The sequence below is a fragment of the Chroicocephalus ridibundus genome, chromosome 1 (genome assembly GCF_963924245.1).
Source record: "Chroicocephalus ridibundus chromosome 1, bChrRid1.1, whole genome shotgun sequence".
NCBI classification, from domain to species: domain Eukaryota; kingdom Metazoa; phylum Chordata; class Aves; order Charadriiformes; family Laridae; genus Chroicocephalus; species Chroicocephalus ridibundus.
In genome coordinates this window covers 173,785,560-173,810,004 of record NC_086284.1, presented here as the reverse complement: position 1 = coordinate 173,810,004, position 24,445 = coordinate 173,785,560, and the positions used below count along the sequence as shown (strand labels likewise).

Sequence of the window (24,445 nt, the reverse complement as noted above, 5' to 3'; positions counted from 1 at the left end):
AGAGAACAGCTGGAGTGCATGGAGATCTGTCTGAGGATGGATGATAAGCCATATGCAAGTTTATGGGTAAGGATTAAAGAACAGACCAATATGGATCCACATTGTAGTGAATGTCTTCTGTAGGCCACCTGACCAGGAAGAATGAAAGGATGAGTGTCTTTAAAGATAGATAAGAACAACCTCACATTCACAGGCCCTGGTCCTCATGGGTGATTTCCATCACCCTGATATCTGCCGGAGGGACAGCACAGCAGGACATAAGCAATCCTGGAGGTTCCTGGAGAGCACTGATGACAAATTCCTGATCCAGGTGATAGAGGAGTCAATGAAGAGAGGCGCTCTGATAGGCATTGTGCTCACAAAAAAAGGAAGGGCTCATTGGGAATATGAAAATTAAAGGCTGCCTTGTCTGCAGTGACCATGAGGTGGTGGAGTTTAGGATCCTGAGAGGAGGCAACAAGGCAAAAAGCAGGATCACAATCCTGGACTTCAGGACAGCAAACTTTGTCTTCTTCGAGGAACTGCTTGGAAGACTGCTGTGGGATAAGGTCATATATTCAAGAGCAGTGCATCCCAACAAACAGGAAGTCAGGCAAAAATGCCAGGAGGCTCCTGACAAAACTCAAAAATAAAAAGGAAGTATACAGAAGGTGGAAGCAGGGACAGGTAACCTGGGATGAATAGAGACACTATCTGAGCATACAAAGATAGTGTTAGGAAATACAAAGTCCACCTGGAACTGAATCTGCCCAGGGATGTCAACGACAACAAAAAAGCTTCTATAAGTACATGGTCCTGGGCCCTGCTTGATCAGGGGAGTTGGGCCAGGTGACCTCCAGAGGACCCTTTCAACCTCAACCATTCTGTGATTCTTTGAATAGAATAATGAGATAATCTAAAGCAATATAAACTTTAGTACATTTTTAAATAGTTTAAATTTTACTGGGTAACACAACAATATTATCATGCAAAATGGTGGTGTTTGGTTTGAAAAATTTCTTATTTTGTTTAATCAGGTATATTTCAAGAATAAAACGCAGACAACTCTCACTGTGCTATATCTAGTGAGTTACCCACACTTTTCTGACTTAAATGGGATGACGGGCAATGTAAAGAATTTTGTCAATAGGTATCTCATTCTGTGATCTATTGTCAAGATTTTATTACCAGGGTTCTGAATCCAACATGTTTCACAAAATCTGAACTGCATTTATTCTAAATATGCAACATAAAATAGGAAGAAAAGCTATTAAAGGTTTTCTTATATTATTTGGCAGACTGGCATAAATCAGCATGTGATATTAATTCACATGGCAGAACAAATACATATTAAAGATCTAAAACTGTACAAAGTGTTAAACCTACCTTTCAGGATATTAAAAAAACCCAACAAAATAACAAAGCAACCAAACAAAAAAATCCACAACAAAACAACCAGAAAAAAACCCACGAAAACCAAACCAAACAACAGCAAACCCCACCAAAAAAACCCCACCCCAAAACATTTCATGAAACTATTTCTTCTCTGTCTTGTAGACAGTAATAGCACTTTATTAAAAACTATAATATACTCACTTGCTTACAGAACCACTACAGTCTTAGCTTTTTTTTTCCTATTGAATGATTTTATTTGTAGATTTTATATGAACACACATTCATTGAATTCAAGCTGACCTTATTTGTGAAGTTGTAAGAATCTGAAATAAATTTTCTCTGCCCAAGTTGCCCCTTCTTAGTCTATAATCCTACCATTTTGCATTTGGTGGCTTCTAAACTCATGCTACTTTAAAGTTTTAGGCTTTTTTTAATGATCACTTCATTTAGAGCATTATATTTCTTGTGTTAAAAATATTAAATTGTGTTTTATATTAAAGCTGGCTGCATTTGAAACCTTAGTAAATGATCTTCTTTCATGTGGAGAAAAAGGAAGAAAGAAAGAGTGCTCTAAATTGTAAGCTAATGGAGTGTAAAATTTTCATTATCTAAATCTGTTTGAGTGATAAAAGCCTAATCATCATCAGAAATCCCTATTTTTGTATTATTCTACAACTTCAGATAGATAGACAAACTATTTACAATGCATTCTAAAAGATGACTTAAGAATGATGTTTCATTTATGCAGGTCTAAAATATATGATAGTGCCTTTTAAAAACAAGATTGCTTCAGCATACTTGATACTAGCATTATTATTTCCCTAAATAAACAAAACTGCAGGTAATGAGAAAGCATAAATACTGTTTCTATTTCAAACCATAGAGTAAAAACATGTCCTTTTAAATTAGAATAAATGTTAGAGATAGATTCATTATAACTGAAATATAAGTAATTCTTTACCACTCACACAGTATCTGAAAATATTATCCTTTCTCCCTTCATCAAATATTTGCTTTTGTTTCTTAACAAAATCAATCTGGTCATCAAGAAAAAACCTTGAGGTTTTTTTTGTTTGTTTTATAACCAAGCGCTCAGATTATTTCAGAAGCAGCAACAACTAATGAGGCTTCATTAACTGGCTTAACCTATCAATTTCCATGGGATGAGATTGAATTAAGAGGCTGCAAAATAACATTTTTACAAAAAAGCAAAACAAAATAGAACAAAAAGCTTGAGTTTTCCCTCCCAACACTTCTGAGCCTCATTGTTAGTTAGCAGTAGAGAACTAGTAAATGTCATGCTTATTTGCATTCCAGATTGATTGAACACGTTTTAAATTTACACCAGAACTTAATCATTTGTTTTTAATACTTTAGGACTAGACTTAAGAGTTCTCTAGATGGTTATGCTTGCTCCCCTGAGTAGCTACATGAAGGCTGTTGTACTGTAGCTCCCACGGCTGTAATTCTGTAAAACAAATCTCCCTTACAGGAAGCTCTTATTGGTGAGAAGGTGGTGGAAAACCAGCAGAATTAAGTTAAACACAGTGATATTCTTGTCAGGGAGAGCTTGCTGGCATAATACACATTGACAAGAACCCTCTTGAAGTGGATGCTGTGTCAAACAGAGCTCAACGACAGTTTGCTATGGGTATATCTCTGTTCAATATTTTCATAAATTACCTGTATAATGTAATAAGACATAAAAATATTCCATTTCCAGACAACTCAAAACTTTGGAGAACAACAAGCACGCTCTAGGATAAAATCAGAAATTACAATTACCTTGACAAATTTCAGAACAGTTACAGAACAACAGAATGCCTTTTTGTTAGAGATGCATGCATTTACACACAGATTATGTAAGTGTACTTCATAAGTGTAATGTAAGTGTACTACACTGGGCTGTGTCAAAAGAAGCACGGCCAGCAGATTGAGAGAGGTGATTCTTCCCCTTTGCTCTCGTGAGACCCCACCTGGCGTACTGTGTCCAGCTCTGGAGCCCCCAGCACAAGAAAGACATGGACCTGTTGGAGTGGGTCTAGAGGAGGGCCACAAAGATGATCAAAGGGCTGGAGCACCTTTCGTATGAAGACAGGCTGAGAGAGTTGGGGTTGTTCAGCCTGGAGAAGAGAAGGCTCTGGGGAGACCTTATAGCAGCATTCCAGTACCTGAAGGGGGCCTACAAGAAAGCTGGGGAGGGGCTGTTTGCAAGGGCATGTAGCAATAGGACGAGAGGCAATGGTTATAAACTAGAGCAGGGTAGGTTTAGATTAGACATTAGGAAGAAGTTCTTTACAATGAGGGTGGTGAGACACTCGCACAGGTTGCCCAGAGAGGTGGTGGAGGCCCCATCCCTGGAGACATTCAAGGCCAGACTTGATGAGGCTCTGAGCAATCTGAGCTAGTTAAAGATGACCCTGCTTACCACAGCGGGCTTGGACTAGATGACCTTTAAAAGTCCCTTCTGACCCAACACATTCTATGATTCCATGATAGAATCTTTTAAGTTGGAAAAGACCTTCAAGATTATCTAGTCCAACCGTAAAACTAACACTGACAAGTCCACCACTGCACCATGTCCCTAAAAGTCTTTTAAATACCTGCAGGGATGATGATTCAATCACTTCCCAGGGCAGCCTGTTCCAATGCTTGACAACCCTTTTGGTGAAGAAATTTTTCCTAATATCCAGTCTAAACCTCCTCTGGCACAACTAGAGGCCGTTTCCCTTTGCCCTATCATTTGCTACTTGGGAAAAGAGATTGCCCCGGTTTAAAAACAGTTGGCAAAACCCCCCTTATTTGTAGTGCATTCCAGTGTTAAAAATGTTTGTTGTTAACGGATGTTGCAAAAGGAGCAATCCTTACTTCCTTCCCATTCCATTTTCCCTCTCCCTCCTCGACTCCTGCCATGTGGTGTTGCCTTCTCGCTTTTGTCATGAGAGTGACCCCTCTGAGATATTAGTATGCAGGACTTTTTTTTTTTTTTTTTTGTATATGGTATGATCTGAGTTTACTAGGCTGAATTAATTCATGAAGGGGTCAGATGAGTACATTACAGTGAGTACATTATGGTGCAATAGAGCTAGAAGTAATACACAGCTGAGAATACAGAAGGAAGTAAGGAAAAAGGACTAGTATGTCCAGTGAGCTGTTAGCTTTGCTCAGTTATATCACTGCTCTGCAACCAGGTCATTTTTGTTTATATACATGTGTATGTATGTGTGTATGTATAAGTTGGTTTTATATTTCATATTAATGGAAATTGTATATTGAAATCAAGAAAAAAAAGAAGCATTTTAGAAAAATTAGTGTGTTGTTGCTTTTAGAGGTATCTAATCTGCAAGTGCTGGCATGGATAAAGAGAAGAGGAAAAAAACAGGAGAAGTTTAAAAATATTTTAGCCTTTTTAAGTCATATTTTCTTTGTTAGGAGAGAGAAAAATGTATATTCTATTATTGCATATTTTGAAACTTTTCTAATGCACCACCAGGAAAGATCCCATCTCCTCAGCAGGCAAGAAGAACCTTATGAGGTAAGTCACCTCTTTCCTAACAGGACCTTTAAAATCTTCATTTCTTCCCTCTTTGACAATTCCACACAACGAACAAAGAAATAAACAGTTCCACAAAATTCCAGTCTGCTTTACAGTATCTGAGAGTACACAGACACCAGTAACAGTCATAGAATATTAAAAATAATAAGTAGCAAAGATGTTAAAAAACAGAGCAGGGAAGAAAAATTTGAGACAGTTATCAAGATGCAAATTGAAGGGAGACTATTTCTTGTTCAGACTAGAAAGCTGACAACTTGCTATTAGACATTTATGCTAGCGGTCATTTTACCATATTCAGAATTTAGTAAACTTAGCCATATTTAGGCTATAGTCTTTCTAATATATCAGAAAATATTCAGTTACAATTTACCCATTACATTTGATCCTCTCTTTCTAATTTCTATCACATAGTGTCAGCCATAAACTTAATTGTGCAAACACTGCCAATTTTCATTCATATGTAATAGTTAAAGGCTAGGAAGATCACGTTATTTCATCATAGTCTCCCAAATTAATAGCCCTAACGTATTCCCTACCTTTTTAAAGGATAAAAAAATAATAATATACTCTCTATATCTTTGTTTTTTCTCCTACATAGATGTTTTCCCTTGATACTTTCTCTTCTTGAGAGGTATTAGTTTTTAGTTATTATCTGCAATACCAGTACCTATAAAAAGTACCTATACTAACTAGGCAATACTCTGAAAAATCAAGTTTCTATGGTCACTTAGTCTTTAATTTCTTTCACCCTTAAGAGTATTTCTGTTAATGTCTGTATCTTCTTTCAGTTTTCCATGTTAAATATCTTTTCAGTCCAGGAACTTAAGATACTGTATTCTAGCGTTCAAGTGTGTAGTGCTCTAGCATGAAGAGCTCCCGCTCAGGACGTAAGTATGACCATGTAACTCCAGGTACCATAGAAAAAAATAATCTTGCAGATTTGGATTCCTGCAGATGTTCTTTAAAAAAGAACACTTTTGGGAAACCAGTTTACAATACGATGACCTTCAGGATATCAAAAAATCAACTGAAAAGAGAGTGAATGGAATATTCAGTGACTTCTTTCAATAACAAAAATTATAAAGAAAGCTTCTGTTCACAGGCAACAATTTTACAAAGTAATACTGTTCTTTGCAAGCTGAGTGTTAAATATATTTTTCTCTGCTCAGTGAGTACAGTTTCCTGCCACTAAATAGCTGAGCTTAATTTCTCAATGTCAAACCACTGCTGATCCCTGCATTCCATGCCAGCTTTCAAAGCAGCCTATTTGTTTTGCAGAAACTGTGCACAATATTTTACTAAGAAGGCAGTTTTCTTATTCTTCCTACCAAATAATTTTTTTTTAAAAGTAACTATTGCTCTGTTTAGTCAACATCTGTTAAATAGGAAATGACATTTTTGATAACATTTCCCTTTCTCTCTCACAGCTTTTTAGTAATACAACTCTCCACCTCCTAGTGTCTTTCAGCTACTTACCATTACTCCAAGAAATTTGTGTCCCCCTACTAATGCATAAGTATAGTTATGCTAAAGTTCACATTTTATTGATTGTTCTAATGTGATGAAGTCTCTATAAGCTACTCTTAGGTCCTTACAACAAAACAACAATGTCCAGAGATAAGAGAGTTTGGGATCTTTTCCCTTCCCTAAACAAGTCTTATAACGTAATTCCATAAGACAAGATCCTAGCCAGCAGTTGATAAAATCTAGAGATGATCTGCAAAGCACACAGAAATAAAAGCCTTTAAGCCACTTACACTGACTTCTGGCTTGTTAATATCTCCCCTTGTGTATTAAGTAAACCACCTAAGAGCTAAAAATTACCAAATTAGGATTATCAGTATTTTAAGATTTGAGATATGAAATTAGATCCTAACCTCAGAGTCATTCAGATTTTCCACTTGTTCTCATGCACATTTTCACTAGCAGTTCCATAATTTCTCATAACTAACAATAATTTTATCATAAAGTTTCAGGATTTTATGAAATAGCAGAAATGTCAGAAGTATTAAAAAGGAGATTTCATTCACATCAGGACTTTCAGGTTGGGGGATTGCATCTGAACCCAAATTGCATTCAGTAATTGTAGTAAATTCCCTCTAACCTTTACACCTGAAGCAGATGGAAGAAGACTGCATCAGGAGATCAACCCTTTCAAATTACAATAGTTTATGATGCTCATCTGCATTTTAATCAGATATAAAGGATTTATTCCTGAAATACATCAAGAAACACTATTTTCACCTCCTGAAATGCATCAGAGAGTTTATAGCCAATCAGGTAAAATATGTTGCACATTTTCACTTCATATATCTTTCTCTTTGGTGTATGCAATATTACATGGATATAGGTGTCACTGATTTTATTAACAACTATATATAAGCCTATCAAAATAGAAACCAGAAAGAGATTTCATATGCCAAATCCACTTTTTTAAGGATTTAACTCCTGAGCTTAACAAAAAGAGGAAATTATGGTTCAATTAGATACGTTATTTTATTCAAAATGCAGTGCAATACAATACCAGCAGATAGATAAAGCAGATCATGTATCGTCAGAGACAGGGAAAACTGCATGATTTGAAGGTACAGAGAATAAAGACTTGTCATGTTTCTTCTTGTGACCAGAGAGAGCATGAATTGGAATTAGTTTTTTCACACACCAAGACTGAATAGCAAAATTCACCACCTGAAAAAGTATGTCTCATGTTCCTGACAAATAAGTACAAGAATGATATTGCCAAAATATTCATTTACTGACAATTATGTTAGGAAAATTGTTTTCTCTCTTGCATTATAATCACCTTTTTTTTATTATTCATAAACTAAGTCAAGTGTAAGTGAAATTCAATGGCCTAGAAACAACTGCATGTCAGCAGATTGCTAACAGTGACTTAAGTCAACAAATGGAGAAAATAAATTTAAATAAATAATAAGAATCTATTTGCAATCCATGTTATCTGAAGAACGAGCTACTACTAATGGTCAGGAAGGGTTTTGGAAAAGGAATACAGAACAGAAACATGTCTCCATCATGTTATTAAAAAGTTACCTGTATTGATTGCTACAAATGCTAAAGGTGGAATAACGATAACACCTATACACACTAACTGAGTGCTCAGTTCCTAAATAATCCCTAAATTTTCTTCATCCAATAATTTTTTTTTTCAAGTTTTGACTTGTTCTATTTATCTGGAACATAAATGGACATAATGACCTAGGAGTCTTGTTGGCTTCTAGGCTCAGTTTTGACAGGGGCTATTAGTGCGCGCTTCAAAAAGACATAAAAGTATAGTGCAGTAACTGACAGTAATCTTAGTGAAATAAACATCATCATAATACTAGGTCTGTGGTTTCAATTTCCTAACAGTTTGGTACAGCAGGGGTAAATTATCTTTTTTTTCTCCAGAGACTTTTCTCCACTATCAATTTCTTGACACTAATATTAATGCACAATTAGTACTTTTATTATTCTAGGTTATAGACTTTCATTATGATGATTTTTACTGTGCTTATGAGATTCATACAGGGTCACACTCCCTAAAGTTCCAAGATAAGTATGAACTCTCTTTCCACAAAGTATATTACAGTTTGACAGATATTTTTAATTTATTTAATACTGATACCTATAATGGACTGAGTGAATATAGACCTTGTGTAATAATTAATTTTGTGCCACTGAATTATTCAGTTCCTGTTTTCCTTTAGGCAGAATTAGACATCAAGCCACCCGTGGAAACTGTTAAATTTCTTGTTAAGATAACAAATATCAGAAGACCCACTTAGCAACTTTTTTCACACTGTGATTGCTCAGAACGGATGCATTCTAGGGTTATTTATTCTATACATTTGCATGTTTTCACAATATTGACAAGGTTTCTTATCTTAATGTAATACATAAGTGTAACAGCAGGTCTGTGCAATGTTGGAAAAGGCAACACATGAATGACACATACAGTTCTAAGTCATGGCAAGAGACATATTACTTTCCTGGGAAAAATGAAGTTTTCAACAATGGATTTTGCTAGTGGTATGCACTGAAACTGGATTTTTCTGTGTCAATAAGGAGAAGATCAACAGAAGAGATTTAAGCAGATATGAAATTGGTATAATGCTAGAAGAGTAGTTAACAAGAAAGTAAAAAGATTAAATCAGATCTCTGATACCACTGTGTGCAAGCGGAAAAAGACATCCAAGCCAGATTTCATTATTAATGGTATAGCAAAATCACTCATAAGAATAACAGCGGATGGAGGGATGTGCATAATGTTGATACAGCATTTCAGGAAAGTAAACATTTGCTTCAAAACAATGTGGCAAAATAATTTTTAAATAGCAGCTTACATAGTTTAGAACAGCATTTTTAAAACATTCTCTGTTTCATGAGTCATTCAACATTTTCCTCATAATCAAGGAATCAGTTTCTATCAGGAGGACTTGGAATTCTGTATAAAGATGAGGAATGTCTTCCAAGTGTTTTCAAACACACAGACACAGAATAAAATCTTAGAATGAATGGTTTGGGTTGGAAGAGACCTTCAAAGATCATCTAGTCCAACCCACCTGCCATGGGCGAGGACATCTTCCACTAGATCATGTTGCTCAAATCCCCATCCAACCTGACCTTGAACAATTTCAAACATGGGAGATACACAACTTCTCTGGGAAATCTGTTGCAGCGTCCCACCACCCTTATCACAAAAAATTTCTTCCTTATGTCCATCCTAAACCTACCCTCTTTCAGTGCAAAACCATTGCCCTTTGTCCTATCACTACATGCCTTAGTAAAAAGACTTTCTCCATCTTTCTTATAACTCTCCTTTATATATTGAAAAACTGCAATAAGGTCCCCCTTAAGACTTTTCTTCTCCAGGCTGAACAATCACAACTCTCTTCATAGGAGTGGTGTTCCCTCTCTCTTATTTTCATGGCTCTCCTCTGGACCCTCTCTTAAAGGTCTACACCTTTCTTGTACTGAGGACCTCAGTGCAAGAGAAAAGTCTTTTTTTAATCAACAATACTGCTTAGAGTATGTTTTATATAACTAGCCCTGAAAGCTCTTCTTATTGCTTTCATCAGAAACAAAAATGGTAATTTTTAAATTATTCATGAACTAACTTTCTCCTTGAGGCAGTATCTGACCCACAAATATGTAAAGGATGAAAAATGGCTTTCTGACAGATAAAAGAAATGCTTATTTACATAGCATTCATTTAATTCTTCTTGATTTATATTAATGTTTTAAGTAAGCATTTTACATATTATGTTTAGTGTAAAGTACTGATTACAGAGATATTCCTTCTCTAATCTGCCTAGCAAAATCAGTACTTCATGACACTGATTTTATTGAGGCTTATTTCACAAAAGACATATAGCATCACATAAATGTCCAAGTTCTGACATAACAGCTTTGTCAGCCTTGATTATTTCAATTAATCACTTGATTATTTCAATTAAGGTTGGCCAGTCTTTGTTTCCTGCTTTAGAAAAAAAAACAAGCAAAAAACCCCCCCAAAAGCCAAAAAAAAATCAGAGGAGAACTACACTTGCCTTATTTCTTAGAGTTATACAAGGCACCCCACCTCTCATTTGTAACCACTCTGTTACATCTAGTAGATTACAAAACTTGAATTCTTGTTTTAATGATCCCAAGTCATATTTGTTTGCAATTCCACTTTTCTATTTTCTTTCCGTGTTTTTATTTTAACTTACAACTTAGAAACTACCACAAATAAATTAAACAAAGCAATACATTTTGAAACAGATTACAAAGAGCCCCTCCCCTTGCAGATGTCAGATGTTTTAATACATATTATTAAATAAAAATACAGAGGTTTCCATTTTCTTAAGGGAACTTGCTTTAATGTTTAAAATTTCACTTACCTTTTAACCTTGCCAAATGTAGCAGTTTTCTGAAGGGCTTGACAGTAATTGTCAAGGTCACACAATAAAATCCAAGCTATAGCTGATTCACTAAAAAGAGTCTGCAGAGAAAAAAGAAATCCATGTAAATCTTTCAGAATACTTCTTTCCTCTCTGTTTTTACCCAGTGGTTCACTTTACAAAATCATTTTATTGTGTACAAAATAACTAAACTTGGCCAAGTTAACATTCTCTTTCCTGGTGCTAACACGGGTTAAACCACACATTGTGAATGAATAATTCATGAGGAGAAAAAAATTTCAGAGATTAAATGGATATTCTGGGGGCAAAACACACAGAATTCATGGGAGAATTGATACACAAACCCCTCATTGTTTCAGTGGAGCATATTGAGATTAAAGCTGTAAAAGTGCAAGACAAAATTTGAATGATCCTTTTTTCAAACTAGAATAGAGCAGAACCACAGCTGTATATTATTTTTTCTTTCTCATTTCTGTGATGAATTGTTTTAGTGGTCTAGCTGACAAACACTTCCACACAGTCCATTTAGAATGATAAGAGAATGATAGAATTATCATTCTGAATTATGAATGCTTTGGGTTGGAAGGGACCTGTAAAGATCATCTAGCTCTTTCTTGGCAAATTGGTCTTTTTAGTTGGTTTCCAAAAATAGAAATTAAATTTGAGGTGTTGTTTGGGGAGGGAAATACTTCTGCTGTATAGCAGAGGAGGACTCAGATACTTAAGAATCAGGGAAAGTTATGAACTAAGGTACTCTTAATTGCTTCTCATCTATTAGTATTTGACTTTCCACTAAAACATGGTGCCTGAAGTTAAATATGTCATATGAGCAAACCATACGTACTGTTGTACAGAACCCATGAAGCACCACTGTCCTCCCTTTAATAGATATTTTCTAAACTGCAGAGTTTGAAAACTATCTTGATTGAAGAATGGGGGCATAATGCATAAAAATTCAACTTTCCATGAGATGACAGGCCATTCAGGCAGAAATGTATTTATTTTCTATCAGCTCAAATCAAGCAAAAATGTTTAGCTGAAATATTACAGCTCAGATGATTGCTACCCCCAGTGACAGGATACATCTAATTTTCATTTTCCTTTTAAGAACTCTTTATGCTGACAGACTTAATTTTTTAATAGATAGAAAAATGTACTTCCAAATGTACATCAAAACTATTTTTTAAAATAGTATTTTTAGAGGAAATGTCCCTTTTTGTTGGACTGAGAAATATTTCTTATGAGCCAAAAATTTACCAGCCAAACAGTAAAATAAAATCCAATGAGGAGAAAAAAATCTAGGATTCTATGATATAACAAAATTAATTTTCTAGCACTACAGTCTATCTATTGTGTTCTCTGCGAGAGAGTGCTCTAGATTGGGATTTGAAGTCTAGGTTAAAATTTTTTCATGAATAACAACAGATACCTTAGAAAAAATGACTCAAAGTTTGTAAAAGACAACTAAGAGATAATGTTGAAATCTAGACTGCTTCAGGTACTTTGAATTTGGATTTCTCACAGATTCTCACAGGAGACAAGAGGATGAATTTTGGGGAAGAACTTGAACTACTCCAAGTTCTTATCCCCTATTGGGGCTAATAATTTATACACTGCACACAACAGACAGAATCATTCCCAGAAATCTTACTATACATTTAGTAAAATAACCTTAACGGTATGTTAAATTTCAGTAGTTCTGTTATGTCTCTTGCTCAGTCTGCATATTTGATATTCTGTCTCATAGAAGAGCTATAAAAAACACTCCTGAAAACCATGATAAAATAGCAAGAACCATTGTCGTCTAGGTATGCCTGTGCTTAGCCTTTTCTTATGCTCTCCTTCTGACTGTAGGGAATATAAAATGACTTACCTAATTTACGAACAAATTCCCACCAAAAAAAAAAAAAAGGTAAAATAAGTGGTTTTGAAATGTGTATCAAAGACAAACATTTGCAACCCAGGAACAGAATGTGTGCATAATTCAGCTGTTTCTTTCCTGTTTAAACATGCATAAAATCCCTAAGACACTGTCTCTGCCATAGAGCTTGTTGAATTTGTGTAGGTGCCTTTCAGAGACAAAGAACTTCAGACTTTTATTTCTTCTGTGACAAGAGTTACATAAGGTCTTCCTCCTGACCTGCTTAGTTAATGTTTTTTTGAATAGCACCTTGCTATTAGCAGAGCAGGTCAGATTTGTCCAGCAGAAGTCACTCACCAGCTGGGTGCTGAACATCATCTTTCATGTAGAAAATAGTCTTTGAACTAATAGACATAAGCTTATGTGACAGTATCAGGCAATATAAGTCTCTAAAGGCTTCCTGCCGAAGAATATACCACAGATCAAGATCACCAGGTACTATGATAAACACAATGCTGTATTAGCAAACCAATTGTGGGGATTTTTTTGTTAAAGTGAAAGAAAAATGGAACTAGTCAAAGTGAAAACCGACTCAAACCAAAAAAAGTATGGGTGTGTCTCTCAAAAGAGCCTATACACGTACCAGTACCAATTCACGTTTATCCATAAAAGAAATCTTTCCTCTCTTAACAATAGGTTTTATGTAAATTCAAGATTTATGACTTCAACAAAACTACTACTCTTCTCTGGATTAAGTCGCATTAAAATCAGAACTTGCCACATTCTTAAAAATATCTCTCTATGTATGTCTGTATAAAAAAAATAAATAACAGGCCAACTTAGGTACACTGTCTACATGTCACTTTAATTCCTTGAACTTTGAGGAAAATAAACAACTCCGTATACTTTGACTTAGAGTACAAATCTCCCACTGAAAGAATTTAAACTTTTTTTTTGAGATACTTAGGAAAAAATATGCATTAGAAATTCACATTTTACATTTATTATATGTACAAAAAAAGTGTCACACAGTAGTAGCTTGAAGCAACTCAAAAACTGTAATTGATAGACAGACTAAAAAACACTCAAAACCGCCCTACCACTTTCTTTGTAGTTGGATATTGTGAGGGAAAGATTAGTACATATAAAGTCAGAGATAATGGTGAATAGAAGTCTTTGAAAACCTTAGACCAGCTCCACCTACTGACTCTGACTATTTTTAGGAGTCTCAGGAAAGAAAATGCAAGTTGGGATGAAAAAAAATGGTATGCGTGAAGTACAGCCTCTGATCTTCTGGCATTATGAAAAAGTGTTCTTTCTCCAACAGTATCACAGCTCAAATTGTGCTGTATATTATTCAATGAAATGAATGTAGGTCTTGTCAAACACCAACATGCATCCCAGGTACAGAAAGAGATTAGGCAAAATGGAAGCATCTAAGCTGTCTCTGAACAAGAACTGGTAGGACAAAGTAGAGTTTATGGAAATAAGTTTCTTCTGACTATAGAGACACATGTAAGTTTAGGCAAACACATGATACAGCACCTACCAGTCTGTGTACTCTTGCAAGAGGTGTACAATAGCAGCAATAGCACTGCAGAGAGGATAATGCTAATATTGATGCTCTTTGTTTAGTAACATCTGTCTTTTAGTCATATATTAAAAAAATTCTAGTTATCCAATGCTGAGTCATCCTGTAAGAATAGGATATTTGATATTCAAATAGTATTTGGAACTGAACAAGAAAGTCAAAGAAGAAAAGAGTGATTGTTCATAGTAATGTGTGCACATTAAGAGAGATTTTTTTGTTGCTGTCACTGAACCACTGCTCATCTGGGGACCACTATACGTGATTGCCAGCCACCTGGTTCAGAAATATACAGGCATATGGCACAATTATTAATACTGACCCAAAGATATTGCAGTAAACATACTCCAATTTTGAAAAAAACATTTGATAAATATTCATCTAACAAATGTAAACAAATGTGTTCCATTATAAATTCTATTCTATAAACACACATGTTTTCAGTGCCAAAGCAAAACCTCCTGAATGCCAGTTCACTATAGTTTTGGGAGTTAAGCATATTCTATCTATGACTTTCAGTGATATCTGATAAAATTAAATGGAAAGGAAAGTAGTAAAATAAAAATATAGCATCATGTTGATGAGCATTCAAATGCAAAGTATGGCTAAATTCTGAATTAGCATAGCCACTTTGCAAATACAGGTATAACTCTTAATGTGGTCTTAAACAACAAGCCAAACTTAATGAATGTGTTAGAAACAAAATGGTGTAGATCACAACCACGCTGACTGGAAAAGGAAAAGCTCAGACCTAAATGTCAGTCTTAAAAGAAAAAGGCATCACATATTTTTAAAAGAATTAACTGAAACAGATTTGAATAAAAAAACCCTCCACAAGAAAATTATAAAATAAAAAAATCCCACTTTTTTACATATGTCTTCACATCAGTTCTGAAAGCAAACTGTACTGTTAGTGACAGATTCTACTGTATATTCTTGTTCTAAATTAGGGAAAAGAATACTTCTGATGTGAAACACACCTGATAATTAGTTTAAATAAGCAGTTCTCTTTCTTGTTGATCTACCAACAACCTTAGCTGCAAGGAGACATGGAAGATTACAATGAGGGAGATGGACTCTACTTCCTTCTCTAAGGAGTCTCAGAAACTGAAAAATCCTGTTTAAAAGGTTAGTCAATGAACTTCTTCAGAAAAGCAAAGCCTGAGAACAAAAGTATGAGCAGGTGAAGAGCTGTATCTAGGGGCCAAATCATGAAAAAGGTATGTTTCTAACCCTCCAGTTTCATGTTAAATGTCCTAAAGTGAAGATTATAAAGTGAGAGCTATGGACAAACAAACCTAGAAACTACTGAATCAGATTTTTATATGTATATGCTATTTGCAATATAGCTACTTTATTAGCTACCAGCAGTTCTTGCTACTGGAAAGGACAATTCAGATTTTACAGATAGAATTTTCATCTGTATTTTAATAAAGTAGTCAAACTAGTCTAAGAAAATTATGCAAAGTCTAGGCAAAACCATGCATCTAGGGGGAAAAAAGGTTTAAATATCATCTGTCTAGCCAGTGCAGATAAAACACCAATAAAGGTTATGATACAGTTTTTAAGGTATTTCTTCTTAATTAATCGATTTTGGTCCATATTAAATGAAGTATTATTTTCCTCTCATACTTCCCATGATAAAAGTATCCTAGCATTTTCCAGTTGCTCTTTCTTATAGATTCACCAAAACCAACAGGTCTTCCAGGTTTAAGCTATAGCTCTGCAGCAGAAAGCATTCCTCCTGCTCTATAGATTGGTCCAGACCAAGTTGCAAAAGAAGGTATACCAGGCAGTAAGGTATCAAGATGTGATAGGAAGGTGCAAAGAAGACAGAAGCAGACTCTCCTCAGTAGCACCCAGTGGCAGTACAAGAAACACTAGACACAAACTGAAATACTGGAAATTTCATTTAAGTATAAGAATAGACTTAACTGTGAGGGTGGTCAAACACTAGACTATGTTGCCTGGAGAGGTTGTGGTGTCTCCATCCTTGGAGATATTTGAAATCTCATATTTGAAGCCCTGAACAACCTGCTCTAGCTGACCCTGATATAAGCAGGGGGTTTGGACTAGACGATGTCCAGGGACCCCTGCCAACCTCAGCCATTCCGTGATTCTACAAAACAGATGTAGAAGCTTTATAACACAGTCAAGTCACTCAAATTATGGACCTTGAATCCCAGGGTGTTATGCTCCCAGGCAAGCAGTCGCAGTACGCCAGGTTCAGGAATGCCTTGCCTACAGCCAGGGTCCCCAGTGTTTCCATGACAACTGGATCCAAGCTATAACTTTCCCATGTGCTTTCTTCCAAGCAAGACCTTGGAAACACTGGGGCCCACGTCAAGGCATCAGGTGTTCCAGGAAGAGGCCTGTCAAAATATTACCCTGAATTCAACTACTCCACAAAACATTTTGAGTGAAACCTCTCAGAGATGAAATCTAGCCAAATCAAACCTCATCCTAAACTGTTGCAGTTTAATTACCTTATTTTAGTTTAAACTTCAGCTATTGAGTTTGATGTGTAGTTTGACAGAGAGCAATAGAGCTGGAATAAAGATAGACCATACTTTTTGTAAAATTAATCAAATTGTCAAAATCTTCAAAGAGACAAAAAACTCTTCCTCCAATCCCCTGCACTACCCAGTAAGGAGTACTTCAGTGACAGGTATCCTATGATATATAGTAATGAAGTCATTTATTTGGTTTATGTTGTCATGCTTGCCTTCAAGAGCCAAAACAAATGTCCAACAGAAGAGTTTCTCAACCATATAAACAGGCAAGCCTCTGTTAAAGAGTGTCATAAACTTTTGTATTTATGGCAAAAAAATAGAAATGCTTCACGTAAGTTTACGTGAACATGTGTCCTTATATATAAATAATACTATGTGCTTGTTTAAGAAATACATCCTCTTAGAGGAGATAATTTAGTTTTCAAACTAGATGACTGAAAATATCAAGGTTCCTCAATCCTAAATTATACCTGATTTGTTGTCAAACTTCTGGTAACCTACTAGCAATGCAGAGTTCCATATTTTACTTTTGACTCTTCCCATTTTAATCTATCCTAATACTCTATTTCTTATTAACATAACGGCTTAACTTTACTTATTTCAGCAAAAGATAACTTAGTCTAATAAGCCCATTACAAGCTCATTAATGTCAGGCCTCTAAGGAAAGATCTATATCAGCTGTCTTTCATCATTCCCCTCTCAGACAGTTTCTTTCTTTTTCTCCTCCCTCAGAGCTCTTCTGGAAAGATGAGAGGCAGCATGAGCACTTGCCTCATTTGCCACCTGTTCAGTGGCCCGTACCATCTTTCATTTTATACATTTGTCTTTCCAACTCTGCTATGGGTCAGCTTTATCTTCTATCTTTCACTTACCTTGGAGATATCTTTCTTAGGTTTCGTAAAAACTCCTCAGACAAAATACATAACTTTCTATTTCTAATTGCACCACAGCTTTCCCACTGTGAAAGCTACAACACTTTTGGCTATCCAATTTTCGTTACATTTTGAGCATCAATCTCCTCATAAATGCAGTTCTGTCTGCCCCAAGAAGATAATTTTTGGATTGCATACAAACAGAAAGAGTGGCAAAAATCCTCTGAATTCTTTACAAATTATGTACAGCTCTTCCTGTTGCACTATAGGCCAAAAAATCTTGCAAATAGATATTTGCACATCAAAATACCAGTCTGTCTGGTTTTCATGTAGGTTATCTCAAGTGTATGAAAATGTTCCTGTGGTTCACAAAAATAAGAAGGTTACTTCAGGGTCTCTGAAATCCCCAAAAGAAAGATGCTGTGCTTATAAGATATTTGCGATCCTAAACAACCTGTGCACCCCAAGAATAAGTGGACCTTCACCCTTTTGTGGTGGTGTCGTGGTTTAGCCTCAGATGGCAACAAAGAACCACGTGCCGCTCGCACGTGCCTTCCTAATACAGGAAGGATCGTAAGAAAAGGCAAGACTCGGATCGTAAGAAAAGGCAAGACTCTTGGGTTGGGACAAAGGCAGTTTAACAGAAAAGCAAAGGGAACAGGCAACCACCACCACCACCACGGATAGGGGAATATACAAACGCGATTACGGAACCGCCGCTCCCCACCGCTCGCCGACCGGCCGGACCCAGGATGCCCCAGCCCGCTTTTAAGCAGCAACTTCCTGCCCCCTCCCCCGGCAGCTCAGGGTGGGCGTGGCTCACATGGCATGGAATACCAGGAAAAGTTAACCCTATCCCCACCGGAACCAGGACAGGTGGGTTTAGAGGGCTTAGAGAAGCATAGTGATGCCTTATCTCACTTTCTACTGAATTTATTGTAAGCTGAGATGTCTGAGTACCTTTGTTAATTCACTACATTTCATGGACACTCAATCCATTCTGAACACTATGTAGAGCTACATTATTTATTTGCTTGTGAACTCTTTATATCATATTACCTTTATATGCAAAGGGGTGGTCCTGTAATTCAGCTTGGAGTTCAGCATTATCTTCATTTCAATGCATTTCTACGTGTTAAGCTCCCTAAATGACACACAACGTAAAACCTTTCCTAATGGGTCCCAGAGAGCAAGGCTGATAAAAGGTATTCATTTATCAAAACCTCTACTGCAACGATCAGCGTGTTCATTGGAAATTATAATACTTTTTTAGTAGAGGCTGTCAGGAACTCAAGACGCTCATTAGAGATGCACTGCTGAATGACAACTGTATAAAGAAAGAAAAAGGTCACCTCACTGTTAGCTGGTTGTTCATATGTTACCTCAGCAATAATAATATGTCTTACGTTAAACTAATTGGCAGGCAGCAAAAGTGAAATATTTCTCTAGATTCTCCACTCTTGATTATATTAGATAATTTAATTATGTAAAAATATCATGGGAAGAAAAGATGCAAATCGAAACAGGAAATAAAAATTACACACGCAGAAAACACATTTTTTTCAGTTTGTATACATTAATTCTTTTGAAACTTTTAAAATTAATCTTTAAAGGACATACAAGAATCTTTTACCAAAAATAAAGAACTATAAGATTAATGATGTAATTTATTAAAGAAATAATGAAATAGGGTTTAATATAACTAGGGAAAAAGTATAGTGATTACCCACAACACTAAAAGACTGAATTAGATAATAAATAAGATTCCTCCAGTGCATTAGTATTCTGACATTTATTAAACAGTTTGACTTGTTTTGTAAGCCTATCCTCACCAGTGTATTTTCATGTTACACTGAAACAAAACCTGTAATTTTGTACACAATTTTTATTTCTTCCTCAAATCTCCTTGTGGAAGTGTCGGTAAGTTTTTGGTGACAATCTTTCATTCTTTATGCAGAAAATTTCCAAAACGATGAAGTTCATATTTTTTTTCCTGGTAAACTGCTATTCAGCCCTGTGAAACGTAGCCACTCCCATCTCCCACTGTGCTGTGGTTAAGTAGCTTGTGAACCAGTTCCTGTTGAGTTCAATGGCATGTTTTCATATCTGCCCAGTTTGGAAGATTTCATCCACAGTTTGAAACTTCAGGTAGATGTAAGAAATATCACTGTTACAGTTACTTTAATATGGATCAAGTATCACCTAGTTTACAGGCAAATAAATAAAAATACACAAGATCAAAAGCCATACAAAGCAATTCCTCCAGCAAGAAGCTGTGGAAGCAATTTCATTGAAAGACAAACTTAATTCAAATTATTTGAATGTTAAACAAGATTTATCTTATTTTATTATTTTCCAACTATTCTCAGCAGTGTTCATTCACCAGTAATCTGATCTACAGTAGCAAGAACAATTGCAAAGGAAAATATGTCTAAAGACTTGGACTCCAGAGATCCCAATAATCAATGTCTTAAAGTCTTTCAAGTCCATTTTGAAATTAACCTTAAAACAAAACCAGAAACTTCACAGAGGAAAAGAAATGAATCATTAACTTTACAAATCTGTCTTGGGTGAGAGACGAGATCACTAACACAATTTTCCAGGTCTAATTCTATTCTGGATTCATTGTGGTTTTTGGCTGTGGTTAGCAGAGATAGTTTAATGGGTGCGAGTTCTCAAGGAGTTAATTTCAGCTATTGGATGATTTATATTATTTAGGGTAGAATCTCACATAAGACTGGTCTAAGAAAACACAGAAATAAAGTGCAGCATTAGGAGGACAAAAAGGAAACCACAGAAGTTGAGAAGTTTTTAAAAAGAGAAACACTTTCAGGGAGCCAGCCCAGCTCTTCTGTAGGCAAAACAAATACAACCGAGAGAATGTAGTGAAGACATATTAGATAATACATTCAGTGTAGGGCAAGATTAAGTTAAGGGTGTTATAGGGCCCCTGGGTAAAATTTGAGATCTTATATCCTAAACCACTGATAACTCTGGAAGAGTCTTAAAAGTGGGTCATAGGATTCAAAAGAGATCTTACAATAAAATTCTTCACTGTAATACAAAACGAAAACCAAAATCCCTTCCTCACCAAGCACTTGCTAAAGACAGACATTCTTGCAGTCTAGCAATATAGTGGGAGCTTCCTATCTTTTAATTATTTGCACTTGATACAGTGAACATTATTAAAATGTAATGTTACACTTCATGTAGATTAAGTACCTAATACAGTCAAAGTTAACAGTTTAATTTTCGCTTTGATTCCAATGCATGTGATACAAATAGATAAATATGCCCAGACAGAAAAACTCTGTGCAACAGTCATCCTTAGTCTGTATGAGAACAGATGTGGTCTTTTAGTTGAAATTAGGCTAGTTTAAATGGGTTAATTGTTGATGTTCTTGCCCTGTAGTCACTTAATCCTTATTCATGAGAGTTTTTCTTAAAAAGTGCACTAATCTACATACTCTTATGAAAATCCATGATCCTAACATAGTAATACATTTTGTTAATATATGTGATTAAGATCTTCCCTAGGGATCTGCTGATATAACAAAACATCAGCTTGAAGCATCTTTAGCAATATGGATGTAGAGTACTCTGGCACCAGACCCCAGAAGACGGGGGTCTAGAAGACTGAAAGGTACCACCAGAGGAGTAAAAACAAAACATGTCACAAATAGGATTGGTTTAGTCAGCCAAACCATACTTTCTTTACGCTCCACACTCACTGAAGAAGTGAACTTAGTTGACCTGTAGAAAGAAGCTGTTAAGATTGCATATTCAGAGAGTCAGAGTATTTTTAATAAACATCTATAGTTATTCATGGTGTTTTAGCTGTTTTGTGATGATACGTAATGCAGCACAGACTAAAGCAGGGAAAATAACAAACTCCTAATGAACTCTTCAAAACTTCAGAGAAATGTCCATAACAACCTAGTGCAAGTTAGAATACCTTACATTCAAGTCCTGCACCAGCACAACACATTTTACACCAAATTAATTTTACTAATTAATAAGTCCTGGGAAACAACTTGAGCTGAAAAATATTGCTCGATTTAAGTTGATTAGCTTCATCTAGCAATTTTAAAGTACTGATGTGAAGAAGAAAAAGAAAAAGGGAAAACAGAAATCAATAAAGTACTACTTAGGACATCAAAAATATGAATGTACAGTATGGTGTTTTTTCCCCTCATTCAGATACTTGAGGAGATCTTTTCATATAAGGAACTTCATATGAGGAATTTTAAATATCCTTAGAAGAAAGCCAGTCATGCATACTTGACAAGCTGCTTGTCATCCAACAACAAGTAAACAAGATGCTTTATGCATAAACATTAGCATATAATGAAAATAGACCTCAAATAGCATGCTGAAAAATTTCCATTATCCTAGAAATCTATACCATAGTGTAATGAAACAAATAAACAAAACCTTAAGCAGTTATTTTTGTAAACATCAATTACAGATCACAGACTATTTAGCAAAGCAATAACTAAATAGGAAATACTAAAAAATCCACGCCGTTCAGTACGTTACACAGGCTGTGAGATGTGAAATTAGAGAAAAAGGAACATCACAAAAAATGATATCAGAGCAGAACTAGACTCGGTGACATTTCTGGGAAGACTGAAAAGATAATCACCAGTAAGGATATCAAGTTGTTAAAGGACAGAGAGTTTGCATCTTATCTCTTAAATAAATTGCAATAATTATTTCAATACTAATTAAATTTTCATCACATTAAATATCTGTTTGTTCACGTCCACAAGTCCTAAATGACATGAGAGACAGATTTCCCTATTTATGAGAAATCAAAATAAATACTGAAAGTCTTCGGAAGAACTCTGAATTTCATGCTCTGAATAATATCACAAGTCCTCCTGTTTTTAGAGCATATGTATATGCTAGATAAGGATGACTTCTTGCCTGTCAAATCCCCAGAGACCACCTTAATTTTAGTAGTTTTTTTCAAAATCAAGACCCAGCCAGATTGCATTGTTCAGATTTTAATGTTGCTGGAAACATTTCACATTTTAAAATATTTAAACTGTTCCAGGAATAATCTAGGGAAAAGAAAAAAAGGAAAAAAAGATGTTCTTCAACAAGGTCGTGTTAATATGCATGGGGTTTTTTAAGCAACAAAATAAAAAATGACTAAAAGTTTGACCTAAGTGTAATTATATACAGTTTTCTTAAACATACATATGTATAAGAATATACATATAAACAGAGAATGTCTAAACAGAGTTGTGTTCAAATAGATTGGGAAAACAAGAAAAAAATTTGAGTTTTCACAAAATTCTTGTTACCTATATGTGACTTCTTCCTAAAAAAATAGCATTAACAAAAACCTTCTAGTTAGCATAATTTAGCTATTTTAAATTATGCTATTTTTAGCATAATTTAAAAGCTGTGAAGCTTCATAGAGCTGAACCCAAAGCTACTTCCAGGTTACCTGTACTTGACACCTTCTATGGATATATCTCTTTTGTTTGTTGACTTTTTGGATGCTCCGTTTCTTTGGTGTGTTAATTAAAGTCAGGCATGAATATACTGTAAATAAAGGGAGTCAGATCATACCTGAAGGTTAAATGAATTGACCCTTAAAGCTTTGGTAAAATCCATATCAGGATTTCAACTGTTCTCACAGTTTATTAAGTCCTGGATTCTCTGTCAAAAGTCTTAGAGCTCATACATCGAGGGGGTACAGGTTAATCATAAAGCTAAAGCCAGAAACATAGACTCCAATCCAAAGTTTTGAAATTTCTTTATCTCAGGGAGGAAGTTTCAAGCCCAGCAGTGTGCTGCTGGTTCGGCCTCACATATTCTCTCATCATTCTGTGGTGCAATAGGATCTGGATTTAAAAAGTGTGCAGTGCACACTGCAGCTTCCCAGAATGCATGCAGCAGCATGCTATTTTGGTTTCCAGGTAATTTTTTATTATTGTATCAAACAAGAATGACTTTTATGGCCATCCATACTCATAAAACAAATAAAAATATTATTTGAAAATTCAATATTTTTAAGAATTAAAAAGAATAAAGAATTAAAGAATAAAAGACTGCATCTTCATTTGGTATGAATAAGTGTATGTCCCCAGATGTGGAGGTATTTAGTAGCAGACAGGGCTGAGCTCCTTCATCTGAGAGGTGTCACCCGTTGAAAGTGTTTCAAAACATGATGTAATTTTGTCCATGTGAATCCCCTTCACAAGACATTAGAAATCCAAAACTCAGTTTGTATCTATAAGAAGGGGTTATGGATTTAGCTCACGGTTCTGCAGACCGCATTATTCATTGTTCTCTTCCACATTATTCAAAAGTTTGTCCAAGAAGCTGAGTATTTCTTTTGGCTCTGACTGCTGGTAAAAGTACTCAGCAACTCACAAAAATCAAACCCTGGGCTCTTTCACAGAGTCATCAGGAATTGTAGACGAAGATCTCAAAGACATTAAAAGAAAACAAAATACACAAGCAGTTGAAATATATTAAAAGCCCAAAATATTTTGAAGTCAGTGCCACAAAAGTTGCCCATCTGCTCCTCAATCATCAGACCAGAAAATTGAAAAAGGCAAGCTCTTATAAGAACTATAGTGAAGAACACAATTTTAATTAAACTATGCTTTTGAGCTTAAAACTTTAAAGTATGCTTCCAGTTTTCTGCATTTTTGAATTCTGTACACAGACGTGTATTAAGACTCCAAAAATCAGATTTTTAAGATACCTTCTCAACAACGACAGAGGCAAGAATTTCCCAAGACCGAATGCCAAATAA

The 24,445-nt window shown here is 35.4% G+C and overlaps 1 protein-coding gene across 5 annotated transcripts in view; it reads right to left on the bottom strand.

Annotated features, from left to right (window-relative positions):
- MGAT4C (MGAT4 family member C) overlaps window positions 1–24,445 on the bottom strand; it is a 424,744-nt gene that overhangs the window by 308,381 nt on the left and 91,918 nt on the right. For all 5 annotated transcript variants that reach the window (XR_010069487.1, XM_063322834.1, XM_063322836.1 and 2 more), the window contains exon 2: window positions 10,813–10,913. The gene's annotated coding sequence lies outside the window, so the exon portion shown is untranslated. The remainder of the gene's footprint in view (window positions 1–10,812; window positions 10,914–24,445) is intronic.